Genomic DNA, 10263 nt, shown 5'->3' on the forward strand with positions numbered 1-10263 from the left:
AAGCAATTCCCATGAGATCTTTCATCACTTTGTCCAGCGTTTCTCTTCTCTTTGATCCTCACAACACAGCGAGGGATAAAAGACTGGCTGTGGCCAGAAGGGCATTCAGAGATTGCAGTGGGACTTGGATAGCTCTATCTGAGAGTACTGCATTATGGGTTCAAACCGACATTGTGGTTATAAATTGAAGTGTGACTATTTGCTCCTAGGTCCATTCCTCCTGCCAAACTTGTGCAGGCACCTTCTCATGTTGCTATCTTTCAGTAGCAATGATAGCCTGTGCTCTGGAAGACCAGCTGCTCCCTGGCAGGTAGGCTTCACTGGGCACAGAACCAGCCAGTGTCACCATCCAAACTCCAAAGTACAAACTTTTCACTCTGTCAAATACAATAAAACTAGCTACCTTTCCCCTTGACTATCTTGGTTTTCAGCATCATGCGCCAGTTTTCTTTCAGGAATATAATAATAATTCCCCTTCTCTTTTTTTTTTTCCCCACTGAAGACCATGTGTGAGGTTCCCTACAGCAGCATTTTGGGTCCTGAAAAAAATATTTGTGGCTTCAGGTGGGAAAAGTAGAAAGCACATTGTCAAATTCCTTCCATTCAGAAATCACTTAACCAGATAACCTACCCAATTCCCCTGATTTTACTGGGCTTTATACACATATCTAGCATTAACCTGACGTGTAACGGGTGCCTCCAGTTGGTCTAGAAAGCCACTGGGATTCCACCTGTGAAAACAACAGAGCAGTATATTGATAAAGCAGCTTATTTCCATTTCTTAACTGCTTTTCCAACAGCGTGCAGATACTCCCTGCTTCCCCTACATCCCTCTCCAGCAGATAAAGTGACACGTTTGTTGTTGAGATCATTGTGGCACCTTTAGCAAGCGGGGTTGTCATGGGACTCCCTGCATAAACAGAGCAGGTTTTCAAGGATAATACACAGCATAAATGAGCAGTCTTGTTCTGTCAACAAAAGTCTGTGTGTTTATAAGGACCCTTGAATGTGTTTTTAAAAATACTTGGGTGGGTATTTTTAGCTGTGAGAGCCTCTCCAGCCTCCCCTAACACACCGATACTGTTCTCGGCACCATTCTCCCCCTCTCCCAGGCACGCTGCAGTCGTCTGATGGTGAAACTCCCACCCAGGGATGTTTCTGCAGACGCAGAGCCCTGAGCAGCAGCACTGCCTCTTGTTATTCAGGCTGCACTGACATCTGTTGGCTCTCACCAACCGAGGTAGGGAAAAATAAACCTGCCGGTTTCATACGCTGAGTTAGCGCCCGTGTGCAGAGACAAATAACCGGGAGAGCAATCCTGCAATCACACCGGGCTTGCAGCCAGGAGTGATAAGTAACTCAGACTGTACTGTCCAGCGGGCAGGGTTTAGTAAGTGTAAAAGCTCAGGGCCTCCTCTGCAGTTAGCGATGCACCCCATTCCCTATAAACATGCAGATCCAGCCACCGTCCTTGCAATGCTATGGCTCACCTTGTATCCTGCAACAGCACTAGCTGCCTCTCTGAAGAAAAAGGCTCAAGCCAGCTTGAATCACAGAATTGTTTTCGTTGGAAAAGACCTTTAAGATCATCAGGTCCAACCACTTACCTCACACTGCCAAGCCTGTCACTAAACCATGTCCCTCAGCACCTCATCTACATGTCTTTTAAATATCTCCAGGGATGGGGACTCCATCACCTCCCTGAGCAGCCTGGGACAGTGTCTAACAACCCTCTCAGTAAACAAGTTCTTTCTAATATCCAAACTAAACCTCCCCCGACACAACTTGAGGCCATTTTCTCTTGTCCTATCACCTGTTACTTTGGAGAAGAGACCAGCCCCACTTCATTACAACCTCCTTTCAGGTAGTTGTAGAGAGTGATCATGTCTCCCTTCGGCCTTCTCTTCTCCAGACTAAACAACCCCAGTTCCCTCAGTAGCTTCTCATAAGACTTGTTCTCCAGACCCTTCACCACTTTATTGCCTGTCTCTGGACATGCTCCAGCATCTCAATGTCTTTCCTGTAGTGATGGGCCCAAAACTTTGGCCCAAATTGAAGTAGAGTGGCCCAAATTGAGCAAGCTATGTGCTTCACTGAAGCATGTTGTTCAGTCCACGTGACTAATTAAGCCAGTAGGACATGAACACTCATTTCTGAATCAGTGTCTGAAAATATCACATAACCTTTTGGAAAAAACAAGTAAGAACTGAGCAAAGTGTTTCACTTGAACTAGCAAAGTCTTACTCAGATGTGTTCAGTGTAATAAGTAAAGAACAACTGGGTATCCTGGAGTTTAGACAGCATCCTGCTTTGGTTAAAACCTCTATCCTGCAAATACTGTACTGGTATATCAGTGCTCCTGTTGAAAGAATTAACACAAGACTCAACTGAGGTGGATAACAGTGCTACCCACTTCTCTGTCAGGCTTAACGATGAAGCAGTTACAAGCCTCTTGGTTTTTTTCAATGACTAAAGCCCAAAGTGTGGCAAGTAGCAAAGTGTTTTCTGAGAAGCACTCTGCAAACTTGGTACCCAACCAATTTGGGCACTGACATGACTACAGCGCTTTGTGAGTGAGAGAAAGAACAAATGAGTGGCACGAAAGTATTGTGAGCATGGGAGGAAGTTACACAGAGAAGGACTTTTAGGATAGTAACTGGAGGAGCAAGAATTGGGAGAGATGGAGACTACCATCAGTTCCCTTTTAAGTGGAAACAGTTCTAGAAATCTTTCCCCCTGCTATTCCTCACAATATTTGTTAAAAGCTTGGGTCGACACCATTTAATTTTGGCCTTGCAAAGGATAATCTCATTTTTAAAAGTCAAATCTGCCCTTTGATTTTAAAGACAGTTTGTGCTGTTCAGGTTTAGGAATAATTTGAAATAGAATTAGCTTATTTTACAGCTTTATAAGTCTCTCCTGGTTGGCTCCAGTGTAAGTAGGCTGTTAAATTCTACCAGTAAAGATTTCATCTTTCCTCTGAGCGCTGCAGTTTAGTATTTCCCATGGAAGCACTAGGCTAGGCTGACTGCGTGCTAGACTTCATTGCTCTCATGCGTCTTTAAAGGAGAAAATGGCAGAGAAACAAGGAATCTACATTCTTGGTAAAAAATCAGCACTGAACATGAAAGCATTGCTGGCTGTAGAGGACATGGAAGAAGGCTGGTATCTCCACCACCAGCGAGCCCTGGAGCACCCTGGCAGTTCTGTCTCTGAGCAACTGTGCCAAGACATTCAAGAGCCAAGGAAAAGAGTTGGAGCTGCCAGGACTGAGGAGGCTGAGAAAACCCAGGGCTCCCAGGTGCTGCAGTGACATACCTCAAAGAAATGGGAAGCAGCAGCCCTGCAGAGAAGTTTAAGCTCCTACTTATATCTTCTTTTGATACGCTCATGTCACCTGAACACCTGCCTTTTGCCTCTCATTGGAACTGCAGAAAACAGAGGCATCATTTCACTGTAGCATCAGTTACAGTCATAATGTGATTACTTGTGCACTGCTTCCAGGGCAAGACACTGTCGGTGACTGGGAATGGAACAGTGGAAACACTCCTGAGGTCACAGCAGCTGCTGCTGCTTTGCATCACACACTTGACCTCGGATCCAGGAACAGAGTGTTTCCCCAGACATGGGCTCAGCCTGTCACTCAGCAGTGAGGTAACGGATTTTGCTCTTTTCTTCTTCACTTGCACTAGTACAGTTTGCACTGTTAGTTAATGAAATCTGAGAGTACAGCGAGGGCTGCGGAATAAGGAAAGCACAGGGGCACTTACATGTGCATGCACCATGTTTTTTAATGCTTTCCTCTATTATCAGAGGAAATTTGTTTGCTGGCAGCAGAGAGTGGCTCAGGGGTGGAAAGCTCATCCTTGCAGCAGTGTGGAGCTGCAGCCAAGGCAAGCTGGATGCCTCTAGATGTCACCACCGCGACGAGTTGCAGGTGCCTGGTCCTGCAGTAGCATCCCTGAGAGTGTCCAAGAGCAAAAGCAGAGTTACAGCCTTTGAGACGGCCAGCTTTAAAGCTGTTTTTAAGTTGCTAATGAGGCCCCAGTGTGTTAACGCCAGCCTCATTAAAAGTTAACAAAAAAAAGAACAAAACCATTTCATTTCTTTTCCACCGTTTTGGCTGATACTTCACTACTTGCTTTCTCACATCTGGTGTCTAATCAGCTGTCTCCTATCCTCGCTAACGCTGTGGTGCTCGGATTGCAGGCACAAAGGGGAGTGATTAGTAATTTACAATCTTTCCTCTTCTGGTGCAACAACAACAACACAACCTAGAAAAAGATAACGTTCCTACTCATCCTCACAGAATGTACTTTGCTGTTATTTCACTGGCTGCTATATTTTTCAACTTCCCCGTGGTTTCCATAGAGTAAGAATTGGTAACTCTGCCTGCATAGAGCTGAAGAACATCTGGTTGGAACATCTGAGCAAAAGATTTGTGTTTATTGGGACAGACAACTACTCTTCGCTCAGGAGAGTCGCACGGTGCTGAGCTGAAGATCTTCAGTATCCACTGAACCGAATGGAAAGGCCCCACAAGAGAAAGAGACAACAACAGTGTCAAGGAAAAAACTTCAAGCCTCACATTTACAAAGCCTTCTTGGAAGCACAAAACAGTCGTGATTACCTTTGCTGTTATTCCTACTGAAAAAAATACAAGAGAATAGATGGAGTGATGAAGACAATGAAGTCTTTTCATGTAAAGAAAGTTTCACCTGGCAGAAAAGATACACTATCAGCAATGGGTACAGGGGCTACAAGAGGGAAAAGACAAAAATCTCTCATTTTCTGGATGTGAAAGCAAGTACTGCCAAAGGATTCTTGCTTTCAGAGCCACAAGCCAGAATTCTAGCATTCTACACCAAGGAGGGTTTTTTGCCAAACCTATGTCTATGTTATGAATTCAGCCATCTTGTGCACAGCTAGTTAGAAAACATGAACAATGTTGTTTTAAAGCCATTTTATTTTCTCCAGAGTTAGTCTTTTCCAGGAAAAAAAAATCCCAAGTAGTTTTTTTTAAGAGTAGATTTTCGTCTATTTCTTAAGAACGTTGTTCCAAATTTTGCTGCCACATCTCAGTGATGCTTGAACATACCATAGAGACAAACTTCCTTTGAACAGACTGTGTAATTAAGGCACAGTCCCTGAACTAATTCCTGTTCCAGTGTGGGAGCAGCACACAGCTGCCCAGGGCTGGAGGAAGCCCTGGGAATCGATGTGGCTCAGTACAGTCCAGCCACCTGCATTATTTCAAATGAACATATGCCTCCATTTACTGACTAGCACAAACATATTACAGCATTCTGGCTAGTCTCTGGGATAGGAGCTCTGGTTCACCCTATGATTAATTTCCTTTAAAGCTAACAGTAACGTAAAAAGAGACTTCACACAAGTACCAGCCTCAAAACAGCTTGTAATTGCTTTTTTGGCAAACCATTGTAAAGAGCTCTGTGTGTTCAGAGCTGCAAAGTTCATTCACAGATAAATTTGGCAACCAAACTCACACCCCCACCTCAGTTGGATTATCAACTACAAAATCATTAGCCACAGATTAAAGGGAAAATTCACAGATCTACTCCAGCTTTCACAGTTTAAATAGTAAATGGTGTCAGTAAATAATTAATATGACAAAGAGGATTTGCTGAGTGAGGCAACAGCAGCAGCATTAGTACATTGACTTAATTGTATTCAGCCTTGCTAGTTAATCCTGCCCTGAGTATTACTACAAATACAAACTCAGGTGAAGTACTGTGCAGATATACCTCTCTGTTCTTCCCAGTGCCCAAGGTAATTTGCTCAGACTTGGTGTCTTCACGCAGCACAGGTCAGTGGCAGCTCAGAGTTCACACTTGGACCTACAGCCCATACAATCTGCTGGTGCTCTGCTGAAGGGGACACAGCAATATGGCACAAATATGTGACAATCTGGAACTTTTGATACTGTAGCTATTCATTGAAAGCATTTGAGTTAATTTTAGGATATAATCATGTCCATAGGCAGCTGCTTTCTGTTTCAATCCAAACACTTGTGCCCACACATCAGTGCCTTTCTTTGGAATAAACTTTCTGGTGGATAATTCAGGCAGCTGTGTGTGGCCTCTGTGATCCTTGGGTTCACAGAATCACAGAATATTAAGGGTTGGAAGGGACCTCAAAATACCATCTAGTCCAACTCCCCTGTCAAAGCAGGTCACCTAGAGCAGGTTGCTGCTAGAATTTTCTTTAAAGTCTCTTCACTTGGCCTGTTAAATATTTAAGGATGTGTTGTGTACAGACCGTCTGCATTTACCTGAAACTCAAGGATTGGGCTTTTAAACATTAATGGGGAAAAAAAGAAACCATAATACTTTTTTTCCCCCCAAATTTGAAGAATTTGTTGTGTTCTGACTCATTATTTGCATCTGGAAAGAAACCAGGCAAGAAACTCTAATTCAGAAAGAACGATCCGAGAGCCACATTTCACAATACTTGTTCAGCAATAAAGACACTGGATTAAAGTGAAACATAAGGGATCAATAGTTCCCATTTCAGAGAAAATGAGAATTATTGGACAGAAAACAAATCCCAGCATTTGGTTTGATGGTTAGAAATGTGTACATTAAAAGTACCTGCAAAGCAAGCTATTAACACAGTTTATGCTTTCTGCTGGAGAGAACTTGGAAGAAAACAGAAACAGCTCTCTAAGGTTGCTCCCCCCTTTTTAAGCAATGTAAACAATTGCTAGCAGCCCACGTTTTGTGGAAGCCTTATAGTTTGCTACACCAACCACAGAAGTGATGTGATAATCATGGAGAATAATCTGGCTTCTGGGTTAATTTTTCAGAATGGTTTTGCTATTTGCCCTGAGAGCAAGTAAAACAATTTCTTCATGGCTAGAACAGTGCTCCAAGACAATGGGAAGAGAGTGCAAAACACTCCTAAATTAATCAAAGTTTGATGAAGGTGAAACAGGATTGAAACTGAACCATGTTACTAGAGATGGGAAGAAAAAAAAATGGAATTTACAAATATGATTTTTAGGAGCTGTCTTCACTTTAGAAAAACCCCATCAGTGTTGCAGTGTGGGGAAAGGCAAGTCTTAGTTTGGACAAAAGATCTGAGCAGATCTGGAAGGAAAACATTGCAGGGCAGCCTCAGAAACGCTCCAGTGCTCTCTGACATATTTATTTGTCAGAACCTTGAAAGACATTCTTTTTTCAGAAGAAAGTTTTTGTAGGTAACAACTTCAGAGAAAAAGAGAGAGGGAGGGAGGGAGGGAGAGAATGATGATGCTTGGAAAGGAAGAGTTGCTATAAAAATGTCATGCTGTTGGCACAGGGACACTAGTGGCACCTCACCACCAGCAGCAGTTGGATTTCTTTTTTTCAGAAAGGATTTCTTCTCCTTAAAAAAGCCTTGCTCATAAAATGCACATGGTTTTTAGTATATCATATATAACTTCATTTATCCTGCTGAAACTTTAGCATCTGTACAGTTTTTGTACTTGAGGGCAACGTAGCATGGAAAGCTCTCCTGGAAAAGAAGGGAAGCTTTTTCAGTTGCTCTGTTACAATACATTTCATAAACATATTTTAAGTTCTAATAGCTTAGTTTTAATTATCTGACATGAACTTGCTTTCCTGTACTTATTATTTTTGGAAACTTCTTTTGAAGAATAGGCTGTACAATATGCCCTTGGTTATTCTTTACACTTAAAGAAAATACTAGCCTAGTAAACTTTTCAAATAATAGTACAACATTGTACACAAAACAGCTGGACAATATGAATATATGACTTAATTTACAAGTGTTGCCTTTTTTTGGCACAACTTGATGGCCATTGAAAGTAGCATCTTGTAACTGTATTATTAGCTTGGCATTACCTACTACACTGAAGAGGTGTCTGAAATACGTGCTTCTCTGTTTCATTAGTGATCCAAACTCTTTACAGACTCTTGAAAGAAAAGTTAGCAATACAAATTTGTTGTGTTACAAAATGGGCCAATTCTTGTTTCATTGTAAACTGGCATTTTGTCAGCTTTGTATCTGAATAAAATGAATATTTCAGGGTCCTTCATGTGCTATTGATTCATTTAAAATACAGGTTTTGTTCATTAAAAGTTATTAGCTGTGTTCTACTTGCAGTGGTTAGGCAAGAACCGCTGCGATGTACATAAAAGATGTTTTACATTTAGAGTAGAAGAAAAATGAGGAAAAATTGGTTCTCTACTTTAAAAACCAATCAAACCCTCTCTCATTACCTTCAAGTCAGAGTTTAGCCAAAGCTTCTTGTTAATTGAACTGTAACAAAAAGACCCCAACAAGTTGTTTGCATTCATGTCAGTCTCCAAACCTTTAGCCCCATCTTATCAGAGCATTTCCTCTTCAAAACACACCAGCAGTCCACATTTCCAGTTTGAATGTGATGCAAAGGTCAGGAAGTCTCAATCATAAGATACATTTCAAAAACTAAGTAGTAGAGAAGTCAAGTTCATGTTCAAGGTTGTCTCCCAAAGGCATGGAATGGCTTAGGGAAAGATGGAGAGGAGAGATGGCTTAGAAATAAAATACTTAATTCTCAATACCATCAGTATTGCTCATTAGATGTAGGATTTACTTTAATTCCATCATCCTTCTCACTTGAAGTCACATCTTAGTTCAGAGCTATATCACTCTATACAATGGACTTTGTTGCCTATCCCATCTTCCTGCTGACTTCCCCATGGTTTCCAAGACCTACAGCAAAGGGAGAAGACCTCTGTCAAACTCCTGATGAACAATACTGCATAATTACACATTTCAGAATCACAGGATGGTAGGGGTTGGAAGGGACCTCTACAGGTCATCTAGTCCAACTCTCCTGTTAAAGCAGGTCCACCTAGATCAAGTCACACAGGAACTCATCCAGGCAGGTGCTGAAAACCTACAGAGAAGGAGCCTCCACATCCTCCCTGGGCAGCCTGTGCCAGAGCTCCCTCACCCTACAGTAAAGAAGTTTTTCCTTAACTGGAACTTTTTGTGTCCCAGTAAGCATTGCTCACTAGACCTGTGCAAATACATTATCTCCTGTGTTCTTACAGACCTGGATATGGTGTCCAAGGAGCCCAGGTCTGTCTGTATCATCATTATTTCATTAGCTTGTGCATTTTTTTCACCCGCTGCCTCTGCAGTGCTGACAAACAGCAGTTTCCTCTCCACATGTTACGCCAGCATCTTCTGGTGTGGTTTTATCTGAACATGCTCATAGTTGCCCTAGGGTAGTGTGTCTAGGTGATGTAGCCTGTTAAATCCTCAGACTGAGGTTCTTGCTTTGTTGTGTGTTTTACTTTATATGATACGCATTTTTCTACTGGTACAACAAAATCAGTATCTGTTGTTTCAGGAAGCATACACCTTACTCATCAGTTTCAGCAGTTTCCTTATGATCCAAGTAGCATTTCGGATTGCTCATCACTGCCTGCTGCCTAACAGTGAAAGCATTTTTCAGAGCAACTGGTTACTTGATAGTAAAAGCTTCAGGAACTCATTTACTGGAGCAAAGTGCCGTCACTGATGGCCTTGCTCCAACCACCCTCAAGTTAAAGAACTTTGGATACTGATTTCTCTTCATCTAATGGCATATTTACCTGGCCTGGGTCCAGATGTCACAATTCAGTGACATCTCTAATCACCACTGAAGCTGTTTCTGTAATTATTTGATCCACGAAGCACAGACTGCAGTAGAGACTGCCAGTAGAGACACGAATGCATCAGTCTGACTGCAGATAACATCAGTGTGTTCTTCAGAAGCTTCTTGAAACTCCTTGAACCAAAATCAGGTTCTATTTCTGTCATTGTATTTTTATTGTGAGAGAAAAGGACCCATACACTGTCCTGACCAAAGCCAACAGCAAATTAATTGGGGTGTAGTAATGCAGGATATATTGTAATTCAGGCTCCCTTTACAAAAACATAAAGACAGAACTGGGAGACACAACTCCATGCTAGGCATGTGTTTGGGGATTTGAAAATATGGTATTTTATGAATATCAGTTCATTAAAAAAATCTTTTTGTTCTTATCTACCACACTGCAGTTGTGGTAAATTGGTTTTGTGATGTTGGATTGTATGGTGGGATCCCAAAGCATGGCTCTACTACTGAAACGTGGTACCAAGAAGTGTATTAAATACATCAAACCATAGTCAGTGTTGGCTGTAAAAAAAGAAAACAAGCAAACAAGCTGTTAAATTGCACTGTCTATTAGGCTATCTGATCTTTTCTCTCTGAAAGAATTATGATAA

This window comes from Colius striatus, chromosome 16, assembly GCF_028858725.1.
Source record: "Colius striatus isolate bColStr4 chromosome 16, bColStr4.1.hap1, whole genome shotgun sequence".
Classification (NCBI taxonomy): domain Eukaryota; kingdom Metazoa; phylum Chordata; class Aves; order Coliiformes; family Coliidae; genus Colius; species Colius striatus.